Source organism: Polypterus senegalus, chromosome 1, assembly GCF_016835505.1.
Source record: "Polypterus senegalus isolate Bchr_013 chromosome 1, ASM1683550v1, whole genome shotgun sequence".
NCBI classification, from domain to species: domain Eukaryota; kingdom Metazoa; phylum Chordata; class Cladistia; order Polypteriformes; family Polypteridae; genus Polypterus; species Polypterus senegalus.
The window spans coordinates 137845740-137872074 of NC_053154.1; the positions used below are offsets into that span (position 1 = coordinate 137845740).

The following is a 26335-nucleotide window of genomic DNA, read 5'->3' on the forward strand; positions in this document are numbered from 1 at the left end:
ATCACCACCCAATATAAAACTTATTCTTTCCTGGACTAAGGCATACTATCAACATATTATTCAAATTATTTTAAATACTTACTCTTTGGGTTTTGTACCTGGCTAAATGATAGGTCACATTTCATACTGTATTACTGGTGAAACTTAATCCTTCAGAATTTTGGTGTTACTGTTCAACGACTACTCACACAGGATTGTTTTAGGTTACAGAATGTTAGTAAAAAGACTTAGGAATAGGCAAAAAGGTTTGCGCACCTTTTCTGAATAAACATTGTTGTTAATATATAATGTTTGGGTATGTATCAGGGCGTTATTGACAGTCGACTACTGCACACTTAACTCTGAATAATGCAGAATCCTTCTGAAACATGGTCAGACACAGATAAGCTATTGTCACATGTTACTTCAGTAAGGGATCATCTTGTTGCATGATAATATTAGACCACACACTTCAAACAACACTCATGAATTAATAGAAAACATTCCAAAAAAGGTACTGGACCTTTCACGTTACACTCGGACCATGCCCCAAGTGAGTTTCATCTTTAAAAAAAAACTTGGAATAGGCAGTTGGGTGGTAAGAGAGAAGATGAGCAAAATACTTCAATATTGTTTTTGTAGCACCCTGACTGATTTCTTCTGGACGAAGGTAGATGTCATTATGCAAAAGTCTTAAATGTTTGGAAAGTACTGTACATGGAACAGTATGAGTGTATGAGGTTGTGTTAGGCTAATCTTTGAAGTGTTGTAGAAACTGATTGTGCTAGTTTGTCAATCTAGATTAGATTGAAGAAAATAAGACAAGTCATTCTATCAAGCTCATTTTTGACCCATAGTTCTAGCCTTATGAAATTCCTCATTCCCATATCCCTTTGGACTAAATGCATTTTATCTGTTACCTGGTGAGGGATCTCTCTAAGTGTGTGAATCTGACAGATGTTTCAGAATTTCATTACCAATATGTCTCATAATTTTTTCATTTTGTGTACTTTGTACATGTTGACATGACATGCTTTACGTGTAGTGTTTTTAAGGACTGAAGACAATACTACTGGGTTTTACACTGGCAATGTGCAGGCAGTCAGGCTCTAACACAACCTAACAGGGCATTGGGCCTCTGTCCTTTTAACTCCTTTTAACTCACAGATCCTGTCATTGAATGCTGTGAAGCAAGTATATTAAACATCTTTTGGAGAAATGTTTTTGTCATCAGTAAATGTAGGTCTTATAAAAAACAGTAAAAAATATCACAAATTCCTTTACTAGTCCTCACACAGCGGTTGTGGACATAATAACCACTCTTTATACTCTACTCTTTCCAGTGAGAGTTTTTTGAACTTCTATACATATTGGATATGCAAGTAAAAATTGCCCTCCTAATAAGACTTTGTGCCAAATTTCACTGTGAATTCAGCATACAATACCAGCAACTGGCAAGAGAACCTCTGGCAGCTCAAATTTACAGCCAGCACAGTTTGTCTTGGCTCCTTCCACAAGGAGCAGGTATCCCATTTTTTCCCAAGGTGGAATGTCATATTTAATCACTACAGTAAAGGAAAGCTGGGTCTGGCTTCTTGATGAATGCAGAAGCCATTCACCCCTTTAGTTGCCAACATTTCATGCCAATGGACAGATGTAGTGTGGCAGCACACAAAAGCTAGGTCCAGGTACGGGAAAGCTTGGCCATTTTATACCAATGAAGAATGGGCCAAATACGGTCAATTTAGCAATTTACCAATGTGCACTGCTTGAAGCTCCTGTCCTTTGGATCTCCAATAATAAACTCCCTTTGAGTAATTTTAACATGCTGTTACAAGAATTATTTTTCAGCACCAATGTAAATACATATAAGAACAAGGTCATAAAATGGATAAACTGTATAAAGCAACAAAATAAGAACCTAAAAAAATTGTAAGCAAAGTATGTAAAGCAGTTAACAACAACCCTGCTTGTTAAAGGCAAGTAGTAAATATTGCACCCAGGCTTCACAGCATTGGATGTACAGTAATTCTAAATTCAAGAATAGGCACTTAATAAAAGTAAAATCTATTTATAGGATATCGGCACTGTGAAGGCATGCGTGTACCGCCAAACAGGCAGAAAGGAAAACAAACTGATAAAGCAAAAATCAATAGCAATATAACTTAATTTTGCAGCAGGGTATAATTTATTACTGGCTTGGCAGAGACATGTTTAGTGTATAACTGTATTTTTGAGCAGCCGCTAATCAATATCTTCCACAGCCTTCACAACCTCGCTATAAATGGAATCTACAACTGTCCTTGCGTATTCTATTTGTTCAGAGTGCATGCTAAATCAGAAATTACTTATCTGCTATGACCCTCTTTTGGTAGCCTTTGCCTTAAATTATTTTGACAAATGGTGCTGAAAATGTAAGAGGCTTGCAAGTGAAGACAATGCTCTATTAAAAAAAAAAGATGTGCCCAAAGATCACCCTAAGATCTCAATAAATCACCTTGATGAATCAGTTTTGTGCCACTTGTCATTTCTGTCATGCTATTCCCACAGAAGTCATGCATTAGGTAACCCTTAATGTAATGGCCGTTTCTGTTGATGTGCAGTGATATTCACCTCAGACTGATTGAAGTTTATAAACTCTTAACTCAGCAGGCTTTTGTCACTAAGCAGGGGCTTAATATGTAACTGCTTGGTTTTACTTCAAGCTTTCTGTACTTTCCATTCTCCATGTGCTTCTGCTTTTTACCACGGAAACACTTTCCTTTTGTGGTTTGGACTTCTTCCTATCCATCCATCCATTTTCCAACCCACTGAATCCAAACACAGGGTCACAGGGGTCTGCTGGCACCAATCCCAGCCAACACAGGGTGCAAGGCAGGAACCAATCCTGTGTAAGGCACCAACCCACCGCAGGGCACACACACCCACAACTAGGGACAATTTAGAATCGGAAATCCACCTAACCTGCATGTCTTTGGATTGTGGGAAGAAACCAGAGCACCTGGAGCAACCCACGCAGACACGGGGAGAACATGCAAACTCCATGCAGGAAGGACCCGGGAAGCGAACCTGGGTCTCTTTACTGCGAGGCAAGAGCACTAGCACTGCACCACCATGCCGTCGACTTCTTCCTAGTTTTGTGATATTTCTTTTAATTTAGCTTTGTACTTTTTTTCTGGGTTGTTACGGTTATTTGTTTATAGCATTCTGAACTCTGTCACAAGCTACCATTTCCACCCTACAATAATGATAGCTTCATGCATCGCATCAAACTACTTAAAGCGGAAAACAGGAATGTAAACAGACCCCACACAGTACTGCACCTTAATCCTCTTTTCTGAACATCATTAAATCTCAGTTTTGAAATTGCATCTTTTAAATACAGTATATCCCAAGAGATACACTAAAGTTTATTTCTTAGAGGTGAAAGAAAATTCAAAGCAGAAGTCACCAGCACTTAATCAGTTAAATGTACTTGTTACCAGGGCAATTCACCCAATGCGGAAACAATTGTCAAATTCTCTGGAAAATGAATCACATGATCTGTTGGATTGCATGGGATGGACTGTGATGATTAGCGAGCACTCCAAATGGTTACATGGCTTGGAGCCACTTTTATTTTCAAGAAGAACTGTCTTAAGAGAGATCAAAAGGATTGGCTATAATGTCTATCAGAAAACCTGGCTTATGAGTATTGAATAGGAGAGTTTAAATTAGGAAAGATATAAAAATGTTGGCTGAAGTTCTAACAAATAAATCTCATAATATGCATTAAATGATACAGCAGTTTTAATCTGTCAGCATCTATTGTGTTTCATGACCAAAAATAAAGTTGCCTTTCTCAGTAAATCATACATAAAAAGTGACAATTTCACACTATTTCTAATACAGATATTAAATGTTCTTATTTTTATTTCATATACGGTATATGTCTGTAATAGGCAGACCCAATACTGAAAGAGAGATAAATAATGGAGGTGAAAGATGAGGGTCTGTGGTTGACATATGTGCACTGCAACAGCAATACCAGAGTTGTATATCTTAAAGCTGTTTATGGATTCCTACCTTTAGGTTTTTTTTTTAATATTTTGCACTTTCCCTTATTATTCTCTTTGGCTGACCTTTCCTAGTTTTAAAGTATACTTTTGCTTACTATATTATTACACGCTCTGACGCTTTGTTCAAATCTACTGAATCCAGCCAGGAAAATGCAGATAGCATTGTGCACTTGTCCTTGCAAGCTATGTTTTTTTTTAATCTCCATTCACTCCCAAGGGATTATTTTATGGGAACAAATAGGGCTATCAAGAGGAGAGATTTACAGGTTTATAGCGTTGTTGTTGTTGTCAAATGTACAGAGTAGATCGATAGTAAGACAGACAGACAGATAGATAGAATAAATGCATTTAATAATATATAGATAAGAGAGTAAGTAAATAAATAGACAGATATACAGTACACACACACTCATACTTTCATTGGAAACACACCAAAATGGCTATAAAGGCAAGAAAATTAAAAAGAAGGAAAACTTCTTACTTGGCAGTCACTGACACACTTCTGCTGAATAATTTATTGGCTGAAAGTCCTCAGTGTTAGTGTGTCAGAGAGAGGGTGTGCAGCATTGTTCATAATTGCACTCAGTTTTGTTTTACTTTACTCCTTTGCTACTACCTCCAGAGGGTCCACTATGCATCATATAACTAAACCTGCTCTTTTAATTAACGTGCTGATTCGGTAAGCCTTTCTTGAAGTGATGTTACCAGCCCAACACCCCACGGCATAGTAAATTGCAAATTTAAAGGATGACCATCTCCTAAGAAAAAATATATAGTTATATATAGTTCCTTTGTGTTGTGAGACCAGTGCAACCTATCATTAATGTGGACCCCTCCACTCCTTGAATAGTAACCAGACATAGAGACTCTTTGGTGCTGCTCTTTGGTTTTGCTGATGTTAAGATGTAGACAATTCTCTTTGCACCAAGAAACAAAGTTCACCACCTGACTCTTATACTGTGTCTCATTTAGATGTTGAAGCAACGAATTGCCATGGTCAAGAGCGTTGTCTTACAGAGAATATTAACATTAACTGTACTACATTTGCAAATACTGAGCACAAGAGTTTTTAGAGGTAATCAGTGACTGTGTTTAAACACAGCATGTTAAAGCACTAATGTGGGGTGAAGCCTGTCTGGATTTAGTAGACACATGGCAAGAGCGGGTGTTTTACTGAAAAGTCAGCATTGTTTTAGAAGAGGTTGGTCATGTTTTACTAAAATGCTGGAAATCCGTGAGAAAGCATTAAAAGGGCATGATCAAATTGTGAAATCCTGACAGCATTTTGTTCTCTCTGGGCATTAAAAGCAGGTATTATCTTGATTCTTTTATATTTCTATCATAAAATCACCTGATATCTCCTTTCCTAACAGGCCACACATAGACTTAAATTCTAAATTCTAAAGCTAGGTACGGCGCGAAGTTATAACTCCACTTGTGGGCTGCTAAGCCATTTAGTGTGCCGAGGTTAACAGTTGCATCATGTGAAGCACCAAACGTCAATGTCAGCTAGCCTTAGCGTGTTAATAACATTAGAAACTCAGCGCATTTTAGGCAATATGACATCACATTTGCTATGTAGTTAGCTATTTTTTTGTCACCTAGTACTACTGAAGTCGTGAAACAATGCAGTGTTGTTAACAAAATGATCATTTTTCTCATCTGTTCTAAATTAAGGTGATATGTTACACTGCAGCTTCCGGTTAACCAATATATATATTGGTTTAACACTTTTTTTTCTTTTACCTTAGGTATCCACTGTAAATCAGTTCAATGCAGTGAGCAGGTTAAAAAAGGGATGGATGGTTGGACTGTTTCATTTTCATGTGTATGAGGGTTGTACCATCTGGGGAGGTTTTCCCTGATACTTGCTCCTGAAGCAGGGTTGTACCACTTGGATAAGGAACATCTTTTCATGGATTTGTGCATGGTGGTTTATGGTGTACTGCAACAATTTTCATGGAAAACAATAATGTGGGGGATTGACAAATTTAGGTTCTCCATATTATTAATGTTCCTCTCTGACTATGTGTACAGATCAACATGGTTCTTTAAAGATTAGGGAGGTATCTCCATACAATATGAATCCTAATTTCTGTGCTACCATTAAAAAGAGATACAGTACACAGCATAACACTTTTACATAAGGTAAAATAACAGACTTCCAGACCTTCATCTTGTTATTCTCTCAGTTTCTTTACCGCAGTTCCTTTTAGCTGTTTAAAAAATGAAAGAATGTCACCTTAGATTGGTCACGATTTGCTGTATAGATACATTCAGTGAATCAGGATTTGAGAACTCAAAACCGGACCAAGTATAACTTCCACACCTCCATCTGTTTTGACTCAGTTAATTAGGGTGACTATTAGAGACCATTGATGAGGAGCCAACTACACTGGAGCACACACTGATGTAAATGCCTACTCATACTTACATGTTTCAGGGATGTGGATTAACACAGCATGCATAACTTTGGGATGTGTGAGGAAAGTGCAGTAGGACTCTGGGAATACATGTAACCCCCACAGAGACAGCATATAAGCTAGGATCTGAACTCAGTTCTTGAAGGTGAGAAGCAGCAGCACTAACCAATATGTTGCCTTTATCTGAAATACATTTCACAAATCATTTCATGTCCCATCATGTGTTAAATCCTGTCATGCGCTTGATGCTGTCATGATTGACTTGCGCTCTTGTGATCGTGAACTGAAAAAGCAGGTTTACGGATAGATACACAGACGGATGAAATGTATTTCAAGATATTCAAACCAGAAACTAATTTTAAAATCATTTTAAATAGTTCAGGGGCTGGCTGTGGAAAATAATGTTTTTTCATTGGTACTCAGTACATTTGCTTTGCTGCTAAAATAATAAAAAAAAAACTGGCTCAAGTATGATAGTGTGAACATAATTTTAAAAGATTCGGGCAGCGGAATCTCCTACTGACACTATTATATTTGTAATTCAAAATTTTACAATCATTAAAAAGCCCTGGTTATGTACTTGACTTGTTTCCTTTACGATTGAGAAGTAAACCACTCAGAAATGCAGTTGAGGATAACAAAGTTCTTTGTAGAGCATCCAAGAAAATAATACAGACAAAGTAATAACGAGCAATATGTCAATCAATTTTCTCAACCAGTTCACAGCTATGCAGTGTCAAGGGAGCTGGGAGGCTGAAGTTGTGAATTTCCTAGCTATTCGTTCCCTCTAAATATTTGAATTAGATTATTGTGCTATATTTTAACGATATGTTTTGCTTCTTTTCTCTGCACATTTATGAGGTCATTTTAATAATAATAAATAATAATTCTTTGCATTTACAGTATATAGTGCTTTTCTCACTACTCAAAGCCCAACAGAGCAGAGTCCTTTTTTGGCATTTGAACCGGCAACCTTCCGATTACCAGTGCAGATCCCCAGCCTCAGAGCCACCACTCCACTTGAATTATTATTTTTTTATGTTTTTAGTCTTTGTAACTTTTCTTCATATAAGTTTGGTTTAAACATCATCCATCCATTCATTATCCAACGCACTATATCCTAACTACAGAGTCACGGGGGTCTGCTGGAGTCAATCCCAGCCAACACAGGGTGCAAGGCAGAAAACAAACCCCGGACAGGGCACACACACCAAGCATACACTAGGGATAATTTAGAATCGCCAATGCACCTAACCTGCATGTCTTTTGGACTATATGTGGAAACCGGAGCACCTGGAGGAAACCCACACAGACACAGGGAGAACATGCAAACTCCACGCAGGGAGGACCTGGGAAGTGAACTTGGGTCTCCTAACTGCAAGGCAGAAGCGCTACCCACTGCCCCACCGTGCCGCTCGGTTTAAACATTATTTAATGTTAATGTATTTGGTATTTTTTGTTTTGTCGGTGGAACCCCTGAGAGGTGTGGCCACCATTGATTTACTGCTTAGGGACCACCCTCAGACTTACTGTATATTCTGGGCAAGACGTTAAGTTCCTCAGAGTGTCATTGGTGTTTGTGGAGTTCAGATCTTTGCCTTGTGAGTTCTATTTTGAATTTCATGGTTTATTGTTATTTTTTCTTCAGTTCTGTATTATTGATTTATGGAAGTGAAATTGAGTATTGGTAGACTTTGGTTGCCTTTTTCAGACATTACACATTTTGCCTTATTTGTGCCTTTTTTGTTTTTTCTTCCTTTATGCCTGTTTAAATAATTTCCTTGAATTTGAATAACATAGTTGTGCCTATGCCATTACAAGCCAGACATTTATAGCTATCCTCTACCTTAAAGGGTATTTGTGTATATTCAGGACCATTTTGGACCTTTGCAAGTCTGAAAACCTGACTCTTTAGTTTGGGGTCTGGCTGCATGGGGTGAGACTTATTTTGGAGTGAAATTAGTGAGGTGCTTATCTGATTTTGTCTGATGTCCTGTACCACTTCCATCATACTGAGCTATAGTTTTAACAACAACTATTGGTTATACAATACATTTTCATACAACAATGCAGCTCAAAGTGTTTTACAAGTGTTTTAGTAAGGAGAAAGTTACAAGAAAAGAAAAACAATTAAGAATGCACAAAAATGTTAAAGAATGAGTAACACCAATGTTATGTCTCAGCCAGGATTCCTCCCCTTGCTGGGGTTGAAATTCATGTTTAATGTCTGTTTTGCTCATTTTTAATGTTGATTATGTTCATCTGGCTTTGTTTTTGGTTTTACTTATATATACAAGCTGCCTGTGTTATGTTACATGTGTTTTGTGGGTTGCCCACCAATAACATCAAGAACTGCACTCTGCCCTTTAAACCCAGAGGAAATCCCACAGTTCCTGGCAGTTCATTTTGAGCATGGTAAGGAGTTAGTGTGTTATTGTAGTTTTTGCTGTGGTTATGTGTTTGCTGGATATCTGAACCCATGCTCTGTTTTTTGACTTCATTTTAGATAATTGCATTGGGACTTTGTTTGCCTTGGATTACCTTGCTGGCAACTCCTTTATGCATTTTGTGCTTTTTAGAGCTTCATAGTAAGACAGAAATTTTTTGTGGAAATTAACATTTTAATTTTTACAAAGATTCTGTGTTGCCCTTATACCTATCTTATACCTATGTGGGGTTTTCACTATCTCCCTCCAGTAGGCATTTTTGAAAGTGTTTTTGAACTTATAAGGGTTTATGTGCTTTGGCACTCCTTGTCAGCAACACCTAATAACCTGCTGTTGCTTCATGGTTTACTTGGTGCTACAGATTTTTGTACCTTGTTTTCTGTATTCTAACCTTGATTTTTGTCTTAATCTTTTGGTTACTGAATTTATCCTGCCTTTTTGGCTAGTCTGACCTTATGTTTCATCTCCTGGTCACTTTTTAAAATTTTTCATTTAAGAACATTCTGTCTCCATCTTTTTCTTTTTGAGAGCATGCATGTCGTTTCCTATACTCTTTTTGTAAAGCTTTCTTGTGTTGAATCATACCAGACATGGGTCAAAAACCAGCGTTCGAAAGGTGGCAGTCTAGTGCAGGGCATACTTACACACTCAGTTCTGGCAGATTTAGAGTTACCAAACAACTTCACTTGTATGTTTCTGGGATGTGAGAGAAAACTATGTGGACATGTGGAGGAGAATAGGCAAACTCAACACAGACCATGAAAGGTTGTGAGAAGTAGGCAGCATATTTTCAAAATGATATGGGGTTTGAGCAGCAAAGTGCTGGCTGCAGATACCAGCATCTTAGTTTCATTATTCTGCTGCCACACTACATGAAGTTAATATCTGTTCAGAGGAAGTGAGTGTGTTCCATGATGGATTGCTATCCCATCCAGGGTTTGTTTCAACAATACCCTGTACATGTGATTATAATACCACAACTACTAAAAAGCTGATAGAGGGCTAAACATGGACTATAACTAAAGAACTGAAAATGAATGTGCCTAAAGTATGTGAAAAGCGATATTTACTGTATGTACATATCATGCAATTATGAGCCCATGAAATAGATTAATGGATTAACACTGTAAATATTTTATATAGCAAATGTAAAAATCAATTAACAATAAGTAAAAGCCCACCAGTGGGATTAAGCCATGCCTGCATATATGGACCTTGTGAAGAAATGTCCCAGCAAGGGTATTCATCTCCTGCATCGGTTAACTCCAACTTTTGGGCACCAAGAAGTGGACTGCCAGAAACAAATGAATGAGTAATATAATGAAATTGAAACACAGCATTGAATGTACAGAAGAGATATTACAGTTGGACTAATTCAGGTTGTTAGGAGGACAATCACTGATGGTTCTTCACAGAGGACTCAAATTCTGCCTTACTATTTTTTTGTTTCCTGTACAGTTACGATGATATCGGACAAGCTTTCCCTTATTTGCCTGTAACATGTATTTTCAGAAATCAAGAAAAAATAGAAACTAGCCACCTATTTAATTTTGACAATGTTATCTGCAACATTGTTGGAATAATGACTGACATCTAAGTTTGGTACAAGAAAGCAGGACAAAGCAAACATTAAGTTAATTGCACAGCAGAAGGATCTTTCTCCAACTAAGCACTGTCATCGAACAACAAGAGAAACAAAAAGACAGATGAATTTAGATGTGCAACTAATTTTTAGATGTTACATAGCTAATGTGATTGAGTAAGCCAAAGGGCCTTTTGTGATTTTGATGTTGATTGTTTCATTTGATCCTATTATGATAATTACAATATCAGTATTGCAGCGTAATAACAATTTACTGCGTGCAGGCTCTGCTGTGGAGATGTAATTAGGAGATGGTTGCTGGCTAAACACCTGCTTCCCTTCATTGTACTACACTTGTTTCACATTATTAAATGTGTATTACTTCAAGGAGAATTCCAACAGACCTCCCTTTGGAGAATGTTCTGTCTTTTTTTTAGTAGTTTGTCTTAATGCTAGTCTTCCTGTTTTACTGACAATTCATGACAAGTTAGCACAACTCTCTGGAGGAGCCCCACTGTATATCTATCAAAGCCACTGGTGCGCAGAGTACGGAAAATAAGATTCTGGCTTTGTATTAGAATGTAACACCACCAGAGCGATTTTCTGCCATTAATAAAAAAGATACAGTGGCGAGAATTTTCACACAATACTAAAAGTAAAACAGTGTGTTCTACACCACACAGCTGCTACTATTTTATTTAGCTTATTGCAAGTCAGTCATCAATGGACAGCATTTTTGAAAGACTTTTTGCAGTACAGCCCCAAAAAGTATCAAAGTGTGCCACTGATCCTCCAGTAAGTGAGTGACCACATGTATTCTAAGGCTAAAAGTAGCACTGCATGGCATAGGGAAGGTGGGAATATGATGCCCCTTTATGATTCTGCCTAAGGAAGACTGGCCACAGGGCTGGCAGGAGAAAGGGAGGTTAGAGCTGTGATAATGAGATGTGAGTATTTAATATGATTTTTCTGAGGTGGGAAAATGGGCAAGTCACCAGCAGACAGATAGCCAGACCCACAGAGTACAGTATCTGCCTGAGAAGGTAGGTCCGGAGAATTAGAGGCGTTTATGTTTCCAGTCCTTTAAAGAACACTTATTTATCTCTCTGTACTGTATTGAGTTTATTAAACGAAACACAGTATTAACATCCTAAATTCCTTGGTATTTGTTTCATTTGAGGAGATATACCAAGAGAGTGCTAACCTGTTAATATACAATAGATCTCAACAGTTTATCATTATTACACTTATTAGATTTGGTGATGAAATCATTAGGACAGACCTTCAATCACTTGTAATAAATTCTTGTACGCAACTATACTTTTAGAGAGTAAGCTTTAGGAAACATAATTAAGATTAAAATGTTTCTTAACAAAGGTGATAAAGTCTCACATAAATTTAGAAATGGACAAATAGATTTTTTGCACACAAAAGTGCTAAGGACAAAAATGAATGGACAATTGGAAATTGAACCCAGTACAGTGTTTACTTTGTGGTAGCCAATACGTAAGTGCAATGAAAATAATTAATCTGCAGATATTAGATTAAGTAAAAGATTAAGGAGAACAGATAGTGGTTCGGGAAAGCTCCTTCAAACTACCTGGTGGCAGATGAGGGCTCCAGTGTAGAACAGGTCAGTGGGCAGGCCTGACACCAAAGACGCCTGTTCCTTTAATGCTGTACTGGGGCTCCAGAATGCAGGAAAAGTGAGGAAATCTGGGCAGACTAGCCTAGTAATGTTTGCCCCAGCAGTAATCCTGAGATGGGGCATAAAGCCACCCCAGTAGCTGTTGTCTTCTTTTTTTCTTTTTCTGTACTGAGAGATGAGCTTTAGCAAAGGGATGACTGGCTAGAAGGAGGTGAGGGCTTGAGAGAAAGGAAGAATGGGATTTTGAGAGGTAAGCTGGAGAGCTGATTGGTGCTTGCGGCATCATAGGGTGGACAGCGAGAAAATAGTCCAAGCTACTCCAGTGAGTAGACTGGCACTAAAAGACAGGCCCGAAGGTTTTGCATTGTGTCTTCCATTTGGCATTCCCTCCTTGAGTCTTTTTGTGGGAATAAAACCTTTATTTTGAGAACATTTTGACTTTACCCTAGTTTATTGTGGCACAAAGAGCTGCCAACCATCACAAGATATATGCTATGGCAGGCGGCCGGGGTTCATGCCCGGCTGGGACGTCCCTGCACTCTCTATTCAGGGGGAGCAGCCCTGGACGGTGCAATACCTCCCCCTGGGTTGGAGCGGTGCCTCGGTTTCCGACAGGGCTCCATGGGAATTGAAGTTGGGTGCAGCCCTGTTGGGTCCCGCAGGCACTGCCAGGGGGTGGTGCAGCTGGGACTCCTAAGCCCATATGGGCAGCGTATTCGCCACACCTGGAAGTGTAGCCGGAACTCAGTGATCAACCACCTGGAGCACTTCCGGGTGAACTATAAAAGGGCCCAGCAACCACCACTCAAGGAACCAGAATCAGGAGGAGGAGGATGAGGTTGCCTGGGAGGAGAGGTTGAGGAAGAAAAGAGTGCTTTATTTGGTGTTTGTGCTTGGGACTGTGTTGTGCCTGTGGGGATTACGGGGAAGACATGCTACCAGGTGAAGAAAAATAAATAAGTTTATTTATTTTATGTGTGCCTCTGTGTCCAGTCTGTGTCGGGTCAGGCACCTATATAGCGCCTTTTCCAATGCATAAATGAAAAGAAAGTTCATTATATTAGATAATATGTTAAACGTATTTCATAAAAACAAATCATATAACATAAGCTATCAATTTCAACAAAAACATTTATATTCTAAATTATTTTACAATTTATAAGAATACTGTGACATTTTGCTTGACAGAAGAATTTCTTCATTATGCCTCCTATTGCATTTCTTTCCCATTCCACCAATGCTTTTATAATGTTACTGTTCATGTGGTGCACTGCATTTTATAATTTCTGCCCAAATACAAATTGTGATTGCATTATAATTTTATCATGATCTTGGTTTAATTAATCTGCCACTATACCGTAATCTTATTTATTTTATGAAGCACCTTGTGCTGTTAAATGCTATTAAGGGTACTATATAAAATAAAATTGACAGAATTTAAACTCACACTTACATTTTTGGCAGCTCGGTAACCCATTGCATTTCAAGTGCTTTAAAGATTTTATGATATATTCAATTCTCCGTTTTGTAACATAACTCTGCTTTGTAAAGAGGATGTAAAAGGAAGTATATCTGATAAATATTGATTAATCATGGGCATTATCCTACAGAGAGCTTTTTATAGATTGGATCTAGTTGATCAACTTACTTACTGACAATAATTTGAGAGTGTGCGCAAAATGACAGCTTCCAAGGGAAAGGGTGAAAATCAAATGAAAAATCAATTTGGAGTCGTGCCTTCTGAGCAGTCTACTTCACACGGTGAAACCACTACCGTAGATCTTCTCTCAACATTACAGCTAATGTGCATGTTCACTGCTGCTTTTCTGATAACCTACTTGTCTGCAACAGCAGTATATTCCAATAAACCAAAGACAACTGAGTGCAAGGCAAGACTGTTATGCATCTCTCGAGGCATGAGGTATTTTTTTAAAGACCTACTGTATATTTCTTTGTTCCTCCATCAGCCTGACACACATAAGCTGGGGTATTAAATAAAAAACTCAGCTGCTTTTCTTCTGATACCCATCCCTGTCATTTAAACACAGCAAACCAACAGCTAACTGCTCAAAGCTTAACCTAATCCACTCCTTAATCTGACAAAGGTTTTTTTATGTGTCACAAAAACTGCACACTGAATACATGCCTTCAGAATTACTTCTTTTTTTCTAAAACTATAGATTGTGGTGATGGGAAACATCACAGAACTAGATTAGGACATATAAATGTATTCCTTCTGCACGTACCAGCTTTTTAAAAACACTGTTGGACATATAAGACTAGTTAAATTAAAAACTGCATGATTAATCTCAGAAGAACATGTCTTAAGCAATTAAAGATTAATAGCTGCTTCCAGGGCATTAATAGCTTGTCCTTCCATCCATCTATTTAATTAAATATAGAGTCAGTGGTCAGAAACAAACCAAAATAGGAAATTGCAAACACAGTTTGGCTTTGACTGCTGAAATATCATATAATGGAAAAAATTGGGTTCCCATTCCAGGTCCTCCCTGCATGGAATTTGCATGTTCTCCCCGTGTCTGCATGGTTTTCCTCCAGGAACTCTGGTTTCATCCCGCTGTCCAAAGACATGCAAGTTAGGTGGACTGGCAATGCTAACTTGAACTTAGTGTGTTGTTCGGGCTGGATGTGTGTGTGTGTGTGTGTGTCTGTGGTTAGGGTGGGTGTTTTGTTTGCTCTGTGATGGACTGGCACCTTGTCCAGGGTTTGTTTCTACCATGTGCCCTAAACTGGCTCGGTGAGGCTCCAGCACCTCCTGTGATTATGTTCAGACAATGGCTGACTGACTTTTTTAGTATGAATTCAAATTTATATTTTCCTGTATTAAAGGATTGTGCTTTTGAATAGTGGCTAGAAGACAAAATTTGCATTTTTGCTTTTCAGATTTTTGTAAATTGTATTATTGAGTATCGGTGGCACAGTGGGTAGTGCTGCTGCCTCGTAGTTAGGAAACAACGGGTTCGCTTGCTGTGTGAAGTTTGCATGTTCTCCCCGTGTCTGCGTGGGTTTCCTCCAGGTATTCTGGTTTCCTCCCACAGTCCAAAGACATGCAGGTTAGGTGCATTGGTGATTCTAAATTGTCCCTAGTGTGTGTGTGTGTATGCCCTACTGTGGGCTGGCGCACTGCCCGGGGTTAGTTTCCTGCCTTGCGCCCTGTGTTGGCTGAAATTGGCCACTGTAGTTAGGATATTGCGGGTTGGATAATGGATGGATGGTATTATTGAGTAATCTTTATGAAAGCACTGTAGAAAATAAGGCTGACTGATAGATTGACCATCGTCATACTCCTTATGACAACTGACTTGAGAAGATGCCTCTGACAGTGAGGATGCCGGAGGATCATGTCAGTGGTTTATTACTGCACATAGCTATTTTTCAAATTAAACTAAAGGCAATACTTTCAAACACCACCTATATGGCAGATGAATGATGGAAACACTAGAGAAATTCTTATAAATGAGGGGGATTCACTGTGATGGACTTGAACTGTGGTCATTTTCACAAAGATGAGCTACAGCTCCTCCATGAACAATGGGAGGAGGAGGAGGAGGTGAATTATGATTTGAAAATGTATATATGGAGGGATGGATGGATGCACTCTGCACTGAGTAAGAATATATTTACATAGATAATAAATATGAGGTCTTATCTATTAGGAATTTTCACAGTGATCACTGGTACATATTCTTTTGGAGCATTTAGAAAATGAAGAATATAAGGAAGCATATGATATTGATATGTGCTTAACTTATACATACACTTTCAAGGCAGAGGAGGGCACCATTAGCTGCAATTCTGTCCTTTCTGTCTATGGGTCAGTTGTTACAGCTGAAGAGATGAGAAACAAAATATCAGGGGTCACCAGTATGCAAAGAGTACCAGTGGAGAGCGGTCACACAGATGGCAACTCTTTAAAACAGGACTGTTAACAGTAGAGTATCCTAGCAACAGAGAACAGCTGGACAGTCTATGAACAAACCATGACTTTATATGCACACATTTTTAATAAAGAATCCTACTAAGTATTTATGATTTACAGTTATGATACACAAAATGAAACACCACAATGGCCTAGCTGCTCCAGAGTCCTTAGTCTGAGTTTCAGCTGATACAGAGGAGATCCATAATTTTCTCTGTAATTACATAGGTTTTCTCTGAGTACACAGAGATGTGTAGGTTAGGCTAATACACAACTCTGTAACAACCTGCTGTGAAAATGGGTGTGTGCTCTGAGATGGAATTGGGCTGATTTATGCCTTGTGCCTGACAGCATTTGACTGGACCTCTGCTCCATGCAACTGTAAAATCAGAATACAAGGGTTCAGTAAATAAACAGATGGACTGATGAGTAGATAAACATAATCACAACAAACATAGGCTAAGGATAGATGGACAATATTAAAGCAAGTAATGGGAATTTTTACCTTATTATAAGTATGGCTGGGTCAACCCATGGTTTTAATACTACTATACCACAGGACCTACTAATGCTTTTAGAGTCTAGGACATCTCTGAGCAATGGATGAACACCAGATTTTGGGAAGAAATTCCATGTTGAAGACCTATAAACTGAATCAGACTGTGACCTGTGAGGCAACATCACTAACCACTGAACTGCTCAAAAAAATTAAAAGGGCAAACACATCAGATCTCAATTGGAAAAAAAATCCCGCTGGATAACTATACTGATATGGACTGGGTAATGTATTAGGAACAAAATGAGGCCACATCCATCGACTGATGGACATGAAAATTATCAACCTACAGAGGGCTGAAATTAAAGACACCCTGAAAATCAAAGTGAAAAAATTATGTGGCAGGCTAGTCCATTTTGCAGAACTTTCATTGCAGCAACTCCAAATTGTACTCAGTAGTTTGTATAGCCCCCACATGCTTGTATGCATGCCTGACAATTTTGGGGCATGCTCCTAATGAGACGACAGATGGTGTTCTGTGGGATCTCCTCCCAGATCTGGACCAGAGCATCTCAGAGCTCCTGGACAGTCTGAGGTGCAACCTGGTGGCATCAGATGGACTGAAACATAATGTCCCTGAGGTGTTCTATTGGATTTAGGCGAGGTGAGTGTGGTGGCCAGTCAATGGTATCAATTCCTTCATTCTCCAGGAACTGCCTGCATACTCTCACCACATGAGGCCAGGAATTGTTGTGCACCAGGAGCCACTGTACCAGCACAGGGTCTGACAGTGGGTCCAAGAATTTCATCTCGATACCTAACGGCAGTCAAGGTGCCGTTGTCTAGCCTGTAGAAGTCTGTGCGTCCCTCCATGGATATGCCTCTCCAGACCATCACTGACCCACCACCAAACCGGTCATACTGAATGGCGTTACAGGCAGCATAACGTTTTCCATGGCTTCTCCAGACCCTTTCACATCTGTCACATGTGCTCAGGGTAAACCTGCTCTCATCTGTGAATAGCATAGGGCACCAGTGGTGGACCTGCCAATTCTGGCATTCTATGCCAAATGCCAATCAAGCTCCATGGTGCTGGACAGTGAGCACAGGGCCTACTAGAGGACGTCAGGCCCTCAGGCCACCCTCATGAAGTCTGTTACTGATTGTTTGGTCAGAGACATTTGCACCAGTGACCTGCTGGAGGTCATTTTGTAGGGCTCAGGCAGTACTCATCCTGTTTCTCTTTGTCCAAAGAAGCAGATACCGGTCCTGCTGATGGGTCAAGGACCTTCTACGGCCCTGTCCATCTCTCCTAGAGTAACTGCTTGTCTCCTGGAATCTCCTCTATGCCCTTGAGACTGTGCTGGGAAGCACAGCAAACCTTCTGGCAATGACACGTATTGATGTGCCATCCTGGAGAAGTTGGACTACCTTTGCAACCTATGTAGGGTCCTGGTATTGCCTCATTCTACCAGTAGTAACACTGACCATAGCCCAATGCAAAACTAGTGAAAAAATAGCCAGAAATAATGAGGAGGGAAAAATGTCAGTGGCCTCCACCTGTTAAACCTTTCCTGTTTTGGGGGTCGTGTCATTGTTACCCCTCTAGTGCACCTGTTATTAATTTCATTAACACCACAGCAGCTGAAACTGATTAACAACCCCCTCTGCTGCTTAAATGACCAATCCCAGAAGTTTCATGGACTTATATAAATACACAGTATATATACAACAAATAGATAGATATATATTCACGAAATTCACAGCTGTTTGACTTTCTCTATTGCCTTGAGCAACAGCACACCAGTGAACATTTCTATCAAATACATTTCAGATCTATATTCCAGGTACATAGCTGTCAGCTTTCCTTACACAAGCTATATGTTTTGAAAGTGGATGCTAGACGATAGTAAATGCTGACAGGTAAATTACAAATTGTTTCATTAATACAGACTTAACCTGCAGTGTCCATGTATTTATTTTTTCATCTTTGAAACTTCACATTTTATGATGTTGGTTTTAAAATCACGTCATAGTAAATAACTTCAAAATCAACATACATCCAGTTTATTAGTCTATATTTTTTAGGTTATCTGGTATTTGTCAGCTAATCCTGTGAATGAGTATGCTAACAATTACTGTGGTGGACTAGTGGTCCATCAATGGTCACCTCATGCCTTGTGCCCAATGCGGCTATTACAGGCTTTATGTCCTTGAGTTATTAAAGAAAATTAAATAGGTTTAATAAAGCTTCCTTTTTTAAATAAACAAACATATTAACATATACAATAATCCTTTTACTTAAGCAATTATGAATAGTCACAGATTTCTTAACAGAAACCTAACTTGTATAGTAATTAGAGATAATTCATACTATAGCATATTTTTTATGTTTCACTTATTATAAAAGATTAAATCTCACACATTAAGTCAATGTGGTGGCATTTGTGGAACTGCAGTACCCCAGATATACAGTACATTCACAACAAATATTTCAAAACAGCAATTAAGTTGGAAAAAAGATGTGCTTAATTTTCCCACTTGCCTTTCATATTTCACATCTTTCATTTTTTAAATATCGTCTCGTAGTTTGTGATTAAAACAAATTTTAAGGGAAGACGTTTTCAAAGACTTGTATTTATCATGACATTACAGCCATTCTGGTTGATCTACTATAAGTATTACTAGTGTAGCGGCAGGCAGCATATCAATGACTCCCACTCTTCAACTCTTTTACGCAATTTCATCATTTATAACATATGCTGAGGAAGGTATTTATTCTATTAATTATAACAAAATAGAAGTAAATTGTTTCTGATAAATGATGGTGATACTTTTTCATCACTCTAATCAGTAGCAAATGTGGTCCTAGTTCATTATGAGATGCAAATAGTCACATACCCACACTCGAACCTGCAAATTTAAGGTCATCAAACGCCTTGATGTGATAGCAGAAAATCCAAATAGATGTAGAGATACCATTAAAATTGTGTATAATATTCTGGATCGGTGATGGCAGTACCTTCATGTTACATTGTTTTTAAAAAAACAATGAAAAATTGAACTTTTTAAACTACTCATTCATACATTTTTCCCTCTCTGTGAGTGTCCAGGGTGGGTCCTTGCCTTGAGCCCAGTGCTGCCTAGATAGGCCCTTGTTTCCCACAAATGTAAATAAACTAAAATAAGTAAAAAGATAGAAATGTTACATCCATTATGTACATGTTTTACAGCTCAGGCAACAACATTTGTCTTAATCAATACTGGATTATAATATTCACCTACTTCCTCATATGGTAAACAAAAGTTAGTGATTACTTTAAATGGCACTTTATAAAGTAAAGATGCATTAAGATGTCATATTCCCAAACCAGATTTCTAAATTATATTAACAACTTCAGACTGGGAGATTATTGTTCCAGTAAATCTCAGTACAATATAGTTGCTGGCCTGAACAGTTCAAGATTATTGATTCTGTTCCAATCTAAAGATGATCGTACTTTGCAGCAATATTACTTAGTATCAGTTGTAAAATTACTTTGAGATTATTTATATATAATGCGATTAATTATAATCTTGTTTAACTATAACTAAATAATCATGTGTGTAATTAAAACTTAATTATCCCTTGCTTCATGTTAAATTAATTTTGATTAGCATTTCCTGGTACAAGAAATGTACCTTTGTCTTTTTTTGTTTTTGTCTTTGCTTTTTTTTTTTTGTTTGTTTCTTTTTCTTCGCCTTGATGATATTGCTTTTGATTTTCTGGTTTCAACATTTTCCTGCTAATACCAACTACATGTCATCTTCTGGTCTCTTTATGCTTAAAACCCTTCTATCTTCATCTACATGCATAACAGTTGCCTAATCCACTTACTCAAGGTGGGTACAACACTTAGTCAGGGCAAAAGACCATCACAGGGCAAATACACACGCTCACTTGGCTCAGTTTAGCAGTACCAGTTTGACTTACTTGCCATTTGTTTGGACTGTGGGAGGAAACCGGAGAACTCAGAGTGAAACTCAACTGGACACATGAACCTGAAAATACCTCACAAGGAGCACCTACGGCATGAACCCCGGTCTCCTTATTGAGACACAGCAGCACTACCACCGCATCACCCTGCCACTCCTCTCCATCTACAGCAGTATATAATCTTGGATCCTTTAAAAAATATGGGATCATGAGATGAAAATTTGATAAACAGTACAGGACATAAGAACAAGAACATAAGATATCTGACAAACAAGAGGAGACCATTGAGTCCACCAAGCTCATTTGTTTATCTAATGGTTAAGATGTCCCAAAGTTTCTGACTCAGTCAACAGACTTTGCAAATTTGGAGCAAGATGCTCATTAGTAAGCTAGGTCAAAACTATCCTCAGAAACACAATCTGGGACCTAGAACTGAACATGAAAAAAAAAAAACATAAAATACAAGTCAGAAAAAAATAAATCAAATTCACAATTTTACTTGTTACTTTATTCACTATTTTGACAGGTTCCTGTTTATTTTTATGTTATATTGTTTTTTTTTTGCTTCTGGAGTTAATTTAATATAGGCAGGCGCTCACATCCATACATGTAGGTTAGTAAAGCAAGGTTGTGTGACTTTATCCACAAGGCCTTCAAACTTAACTCATATTTGTCAGTTTAGTAATGCTGACTATATTAGCTTTTTTAAAAAAAATGCATTCTTTATTTGAGGGGTCCTTTCATCAGATTGACTGGCCAAGCAACGTTTCAGCCGTGGAATGGCCAAATGGGGAGGCAGCTTGATGGATGAGGTCTCCAGGACTCTAAAAATATCCAAATCTTATTATGTGATATCATCTACAGTTAAATTCTGCTCCGTGCCCGCCCAACCTACCTGGAAAGGGGTCTCTCTTTGAACTGCCTTTCCCAAGGTTTCTTCCATTTTTCCCTACAAGGTTTTTTTTTTGGGGAGTTTTTCTTGTCTTCTCAGAGAGTCAAGGCTGGGGGGCTGTCAAGAGGCAGGGCCTGTTAAAGCCCATTGCGGCACTTCCTGTGTGATTTTGGGCTATACAAAAATAAACTGTATTGTATTGTATTGTATTTGTGTTTCTTTTGCTCTTAAAATACTTGGCAACATAGTAGTACATTCTAAGAATATGAAAATTCCCCTTTTTTGTTGTGATATACCTCAAGTAACACCAAGAGGTCTGTCCATTATAAGTATGAACTGACACAATGGTGAAGTTACTTCTCTCATAACAGATTTTAGTATTCCTAGAGTTTTGGGGAAGGCTGCCTATACAGTCCAGAACATATTTGATCAACCTGGCTACAGTTATTATTATTGCTCTCTGCAAGCACAATGCATTGTAATTTGTTCTGTTAAAAATATCAGAAAAAAAATAAGTAGCACTTCAAGACATTACCTCATGGGCCTGTGCCTACTGCCAAAACAACCTTCAGCTACTGTACAAATCAAGCCATTTAGATTTCAAGAAATACATACTTGACTCTCTGTTCGGGGCAGAGAATTGGGATGACCCTGTTTCAGATCTCCCCTGTCCCAGTCATAAAGTAAAAGGAAAAAAAAATGCCTGAATGAATACCCTCACCCCCCCAAAAAAAAAAAAACCTTGCCAGAAGCACTTCTGTCAAAGAGTGGAATGCAAAATGACACACTGCGTCTTGACATCCACGCAGGAGCTTACATCGCCGCTAGGACTCCTTGAGGTAAGAAATAATTTAAAGGCGGTTATTGGCTAATAGGTAAATACTGCTGACAGGGTCTGCAAATTGCAGGAAATCTAATTTTAAACCTGTTACCAAACACTCGGGAGGTTGTAAACATTCTGCCATGGCTACAGTCTTAGACTGAATCATCTAATTCAAAGGATAATGATATTAATGTTGGTACATTCGAGTTATCATGCAGTAAAAGCAAGCACATGATTTTTTTAAGGCCTTAAAAACCAGCAAAGGAACTATAAAGACATTTTATTAAGGTACAGTTACCAGTGCTACATTTATTCAGTGCCACTGTTTATGTACCAAGTCAAACTCAAACTATGATATGTAATCCATATGTATAAAATATTAAAATCACTGTACAAATAAAACAAACATTTTTTACTTTTATTTTAGGTATATTAACATTGGTAGGCCTTGCTGCACAAATATGTACTTCTCATTACCGTAAAACTGTTTATCATTGAAACTAATAGTCATGACACACTGTCGAGAAAAATGTATTGTAAAGCCATTTTTGATTGCATGTACTAATAAACATATTATATCAAACACAGAGGTTGACTGATTAATATATAGGAGGCTCAGGGTACAGTGCTTGGTGATGTTGCTTCACCATGTTAGAGCTCTTTGCTCAATTCCCAACCTCTATGTCAAGACTGCAGGTTCTCTCCAGGTTTTAAATCAGGCAGTGTGGAGCGGTGGTTAAGGCTTTAGATTTCAAACGATGTGATTGTGGGCTCAGATTCCACTACTGACACTTTGCCTGTGCTCTAATTGGTAAAACAAAAGAAATATACCTAACTGTAGCTCAATTATTTAAAATTGCCTTGGATAAAAACATCAGCCAAATAATTAAATAATATTGGTTTTCTTTTATTTCCTCCTACATCTCGAACATCTGCAGTTGACTAGCCTGGTGTCTATGTGTGTGTTACTCTATAAAAAAGTATGTCACTTGATTAGAAATGGTTTCAGTCTTTTACCTGTTGCTGCAGAAATGTGTGTTGTGTTGGAATAATTCAGATCAAAAAAGTGAACCAACCATTAACGTAAGAAATTTGCCAAATTAAACTTTAATTAAGTCACGAATATTCTGTATCTGCCTGTGTAATTGTGATGCAAGCATGGGTTGTCAATTGTGTGAGAATAGGGAAATGTCACTTGTTGATCCTTGCACCCAGTGTTTTTGGGATAGGCACCTACACCCTGAAATGAAGTAAATGGATTAAGTAAGCACAGTACTCTAATAAATAAGCATAATGTACAGTTTGGAATAACACAGAAAAAACATCTGCTTACACATATCCCTCCAAAAGTGACAGAGTAAGCATTCTGTAACAGTAATTAAATGAACTTTACAGTTTCATAGGTACTTACAGAGTAATTACAATGAATACACATAAATATCACATTGTAGCATTCAAAGTAACCATTGTAGCAGTGGCTCTAGGAATGCTTCAGACTGCCACAGTTCAAAGGTGTCAGAAATCAATTGTCAACAGTTAAGTATATTCATTAACTAATTCCACTTAATGTTTTGAATTTTAAATTTGTAAATTAATAGTTGACACACTCACTAATTAACTTATAAAGACGGAAAAAGGTCAATAACTATACATAGGTCCTTAATAGTAAAAGGCTACAATTCTACCGGTTATGTTCTATATCTTTGTGAATTTACATCCATTTGCTAAATCCAGGAGAAGTTTACAGAGAGTCCAGAGCATAATTCACAATGCAAGAACCAGCACTGCAAACTGCGCCAGTCCATCCTAGGAAACATTCGTGCACAAACCCACACCAACACTTCAGAGTTACAAGTTAAACAGCATATATTCTGTAGTGAGGTAAAGTATTTTCTGAGGTTTCTGAACTCTTTTGGGATTGAACCCCCCAACGAGATGACACGGCAAACCGTGATTGCCACGTCTGCGAAAGACTTCTTGTCCAATGCCGAGGTAATTGCAGGTTCGCAGAGCTGCAGTATAGCGCTGCAGAAACAACTACGAGCTGATTGTGGTTGCGCTATAGGCGCCTGTCACCAATGAGAGATACAAGGAACATTATAAATGCAAGGAACAGTATTAATTGGTCACTGACCTGGCCCCGACCCTGCCCATTTGCTGCGTCTGCATATAGGAGAGTGGCAGATCCTGCTACAATAAATAACCGTGCTGTTCCTGTTTCAATTTTGAAAAAAACCTGGTTTTGCTAAAGAACTGAGACTCAGCCTTGTGTCTTGGTGTGCAAGACAGCGACTCGTGTGTCACAATATAAACTCCAGTCCAGGATGTAAACCTAGGAGCACAGAGCTGTGAAGCAGCAGCACTAAATGCTGAGCCACCATGTTTACCCCTTTGTGGTCCTGAAAAAGTTATAGCCCTGCTTTCAAATTGCAACAGCAACAGCTTCTCCTTATTTCATAATGGAATATTTATCTAAAATACTTTCAGGCGCCCACAAATTAATTTAGCAAAGTAGCTGAATCCATGAATTGTGTGCATGTATAAACAGACAAATTCAGTCAAGTAAAGTAGAGCATCCAAAGAAAAGGCTAAGACCAGTGACCAGTACCTTAGCCAGTATGGTACTGACCTTTGCAATACAAGTTGGAAAATGTGTTAACTTATAACAGATTCTAAAGCACATTTATAGTAATTTATTTACAAAGATACACATCTGAAGTGACTGACAGTCTTAGTCTGTCCATTTTAAATAAACCAGGTACAAAGCAGACACAAGCTACAGTTTTCACATTTTATTGTTATACCATATTAAATCACAGTGTACTTTTTGACACCAGTAAATAGAAAAACATTCCCTTAAGTCAAAGTGAAAACAGATCTCTGCAAAATGGTCTAAAGTAACCTTCTTCCAAGGAACAAGTATATTACAGACTGCATCAGGTTTTCCTATATTATTTCCGTGTATTTTTCTACTTTTCATTTCACCCTCCACCCTGTCAAGCCCTCCTGGATCTACTGCAAAGAAGCATCCCCACGGCATGATCCTGTCACTACCATTCACTACACTACACATTGGCTTACACCAAATATATTTTTATGCCTGATAGCCAAAAAGCTCGATTTTGGTCTCACCAGACAATAGAACGTAACTGGAGAGTCTCTCATGTACCTTCTAGCAAACTCTAGCTTGAGAAGTGCGTTTTTTAACAATGGATTTGTCTTTGTCACTCTCCTTTAAAGGTGCGACTGGTGAAGCACCCTGGCAGGGTTTTGTTGTATGCACTGTCAGTCCAAACTCATCTTGTAACTGTTTCAACTTGTAACTCCTGGTGGCTTCCCTTTACTAGTCTTCTTCTTGCACAATCACTCAGTTTTTATAGACAGCCTGCTCTGGGCAGATTTACAGCTGTTCCATACTCTTTCCATGTCTGAATGATTGATTTAACTGGATTCCAAGGAATATTTATTGACTTTGATAGTTTCAATCACCTTTTCACAGAGTTGCTTGGAGTGTTCTTTTGTCTTTATTGTGTAGGTTAGGCCATGATATTGACTTGCCACAACTAATACCCCTACATTTCCTGGAAATCGTATTCATTTGTTTGTGTTTACAATACAAAAATATACATGTAAAAATCTAGTCCTTTTTTTATTCAATCCACAACAAAAATGATTACATTCACCGACAAATTGACACAGTATTTCTGTTTTTTTTTTAACATACAGTGAAATACGTTTAACGCAAAAACGCTTAAGACAAAATATTGGTTAACATGAAATAATACAATGGTCCCGACAAACTACTATGTATTTTCATGCATTTTTTTCTCTTAACACGAAACGAAAATCGCTTAACACGAAAAGATTTCCCTTCAGGGAATGAACAAAATACGGAAAACACCAGCCGTGCAGGTGAGATTTAAGAGGGGTGTGAAATGAAAGAGAGGTGGTTTCACATGTTTCATAGAAAGGAGGCTAACTTGGCTTTGAAATACCCTCGGAATAGCCTGTGACACGAGCCAATTTTGTTTATCTAAGCAACTTTCACCCTCCATCCCTACAAACACCACA

At 38.2% G+C, this 26335-nt stretch overlaps 1 protein-coding gene across 6 annotated transcripts in view; it reads right to left on the reverse strand.

The window, feature by feature from the left end:
- Window positions 1-26335, reverse strand: part of LOC120532652 (inactive N-acetylated-alpha-linked acidic dipeptidase-like protein 2) — a 2009486-nt gene that overhangs the window by 1393120 nt on the left and 590031 nt on the right. The window contains exon 1 of one of the 6 annotated variants that reach the window (XM_039758913.1): window positions 15917-15988. The exons of the other annotated variants lie outside the window; for them this stretch is intronic. The gene's annotated coding sequence lies outside the window, so the exon portion shown is untranslated. Of the gene's footprint in view, window positions 1-15916; window positions 15989-26335 lie in introns of those variants that run through there. 6 annotated transcript variants of the gene reach the window in all.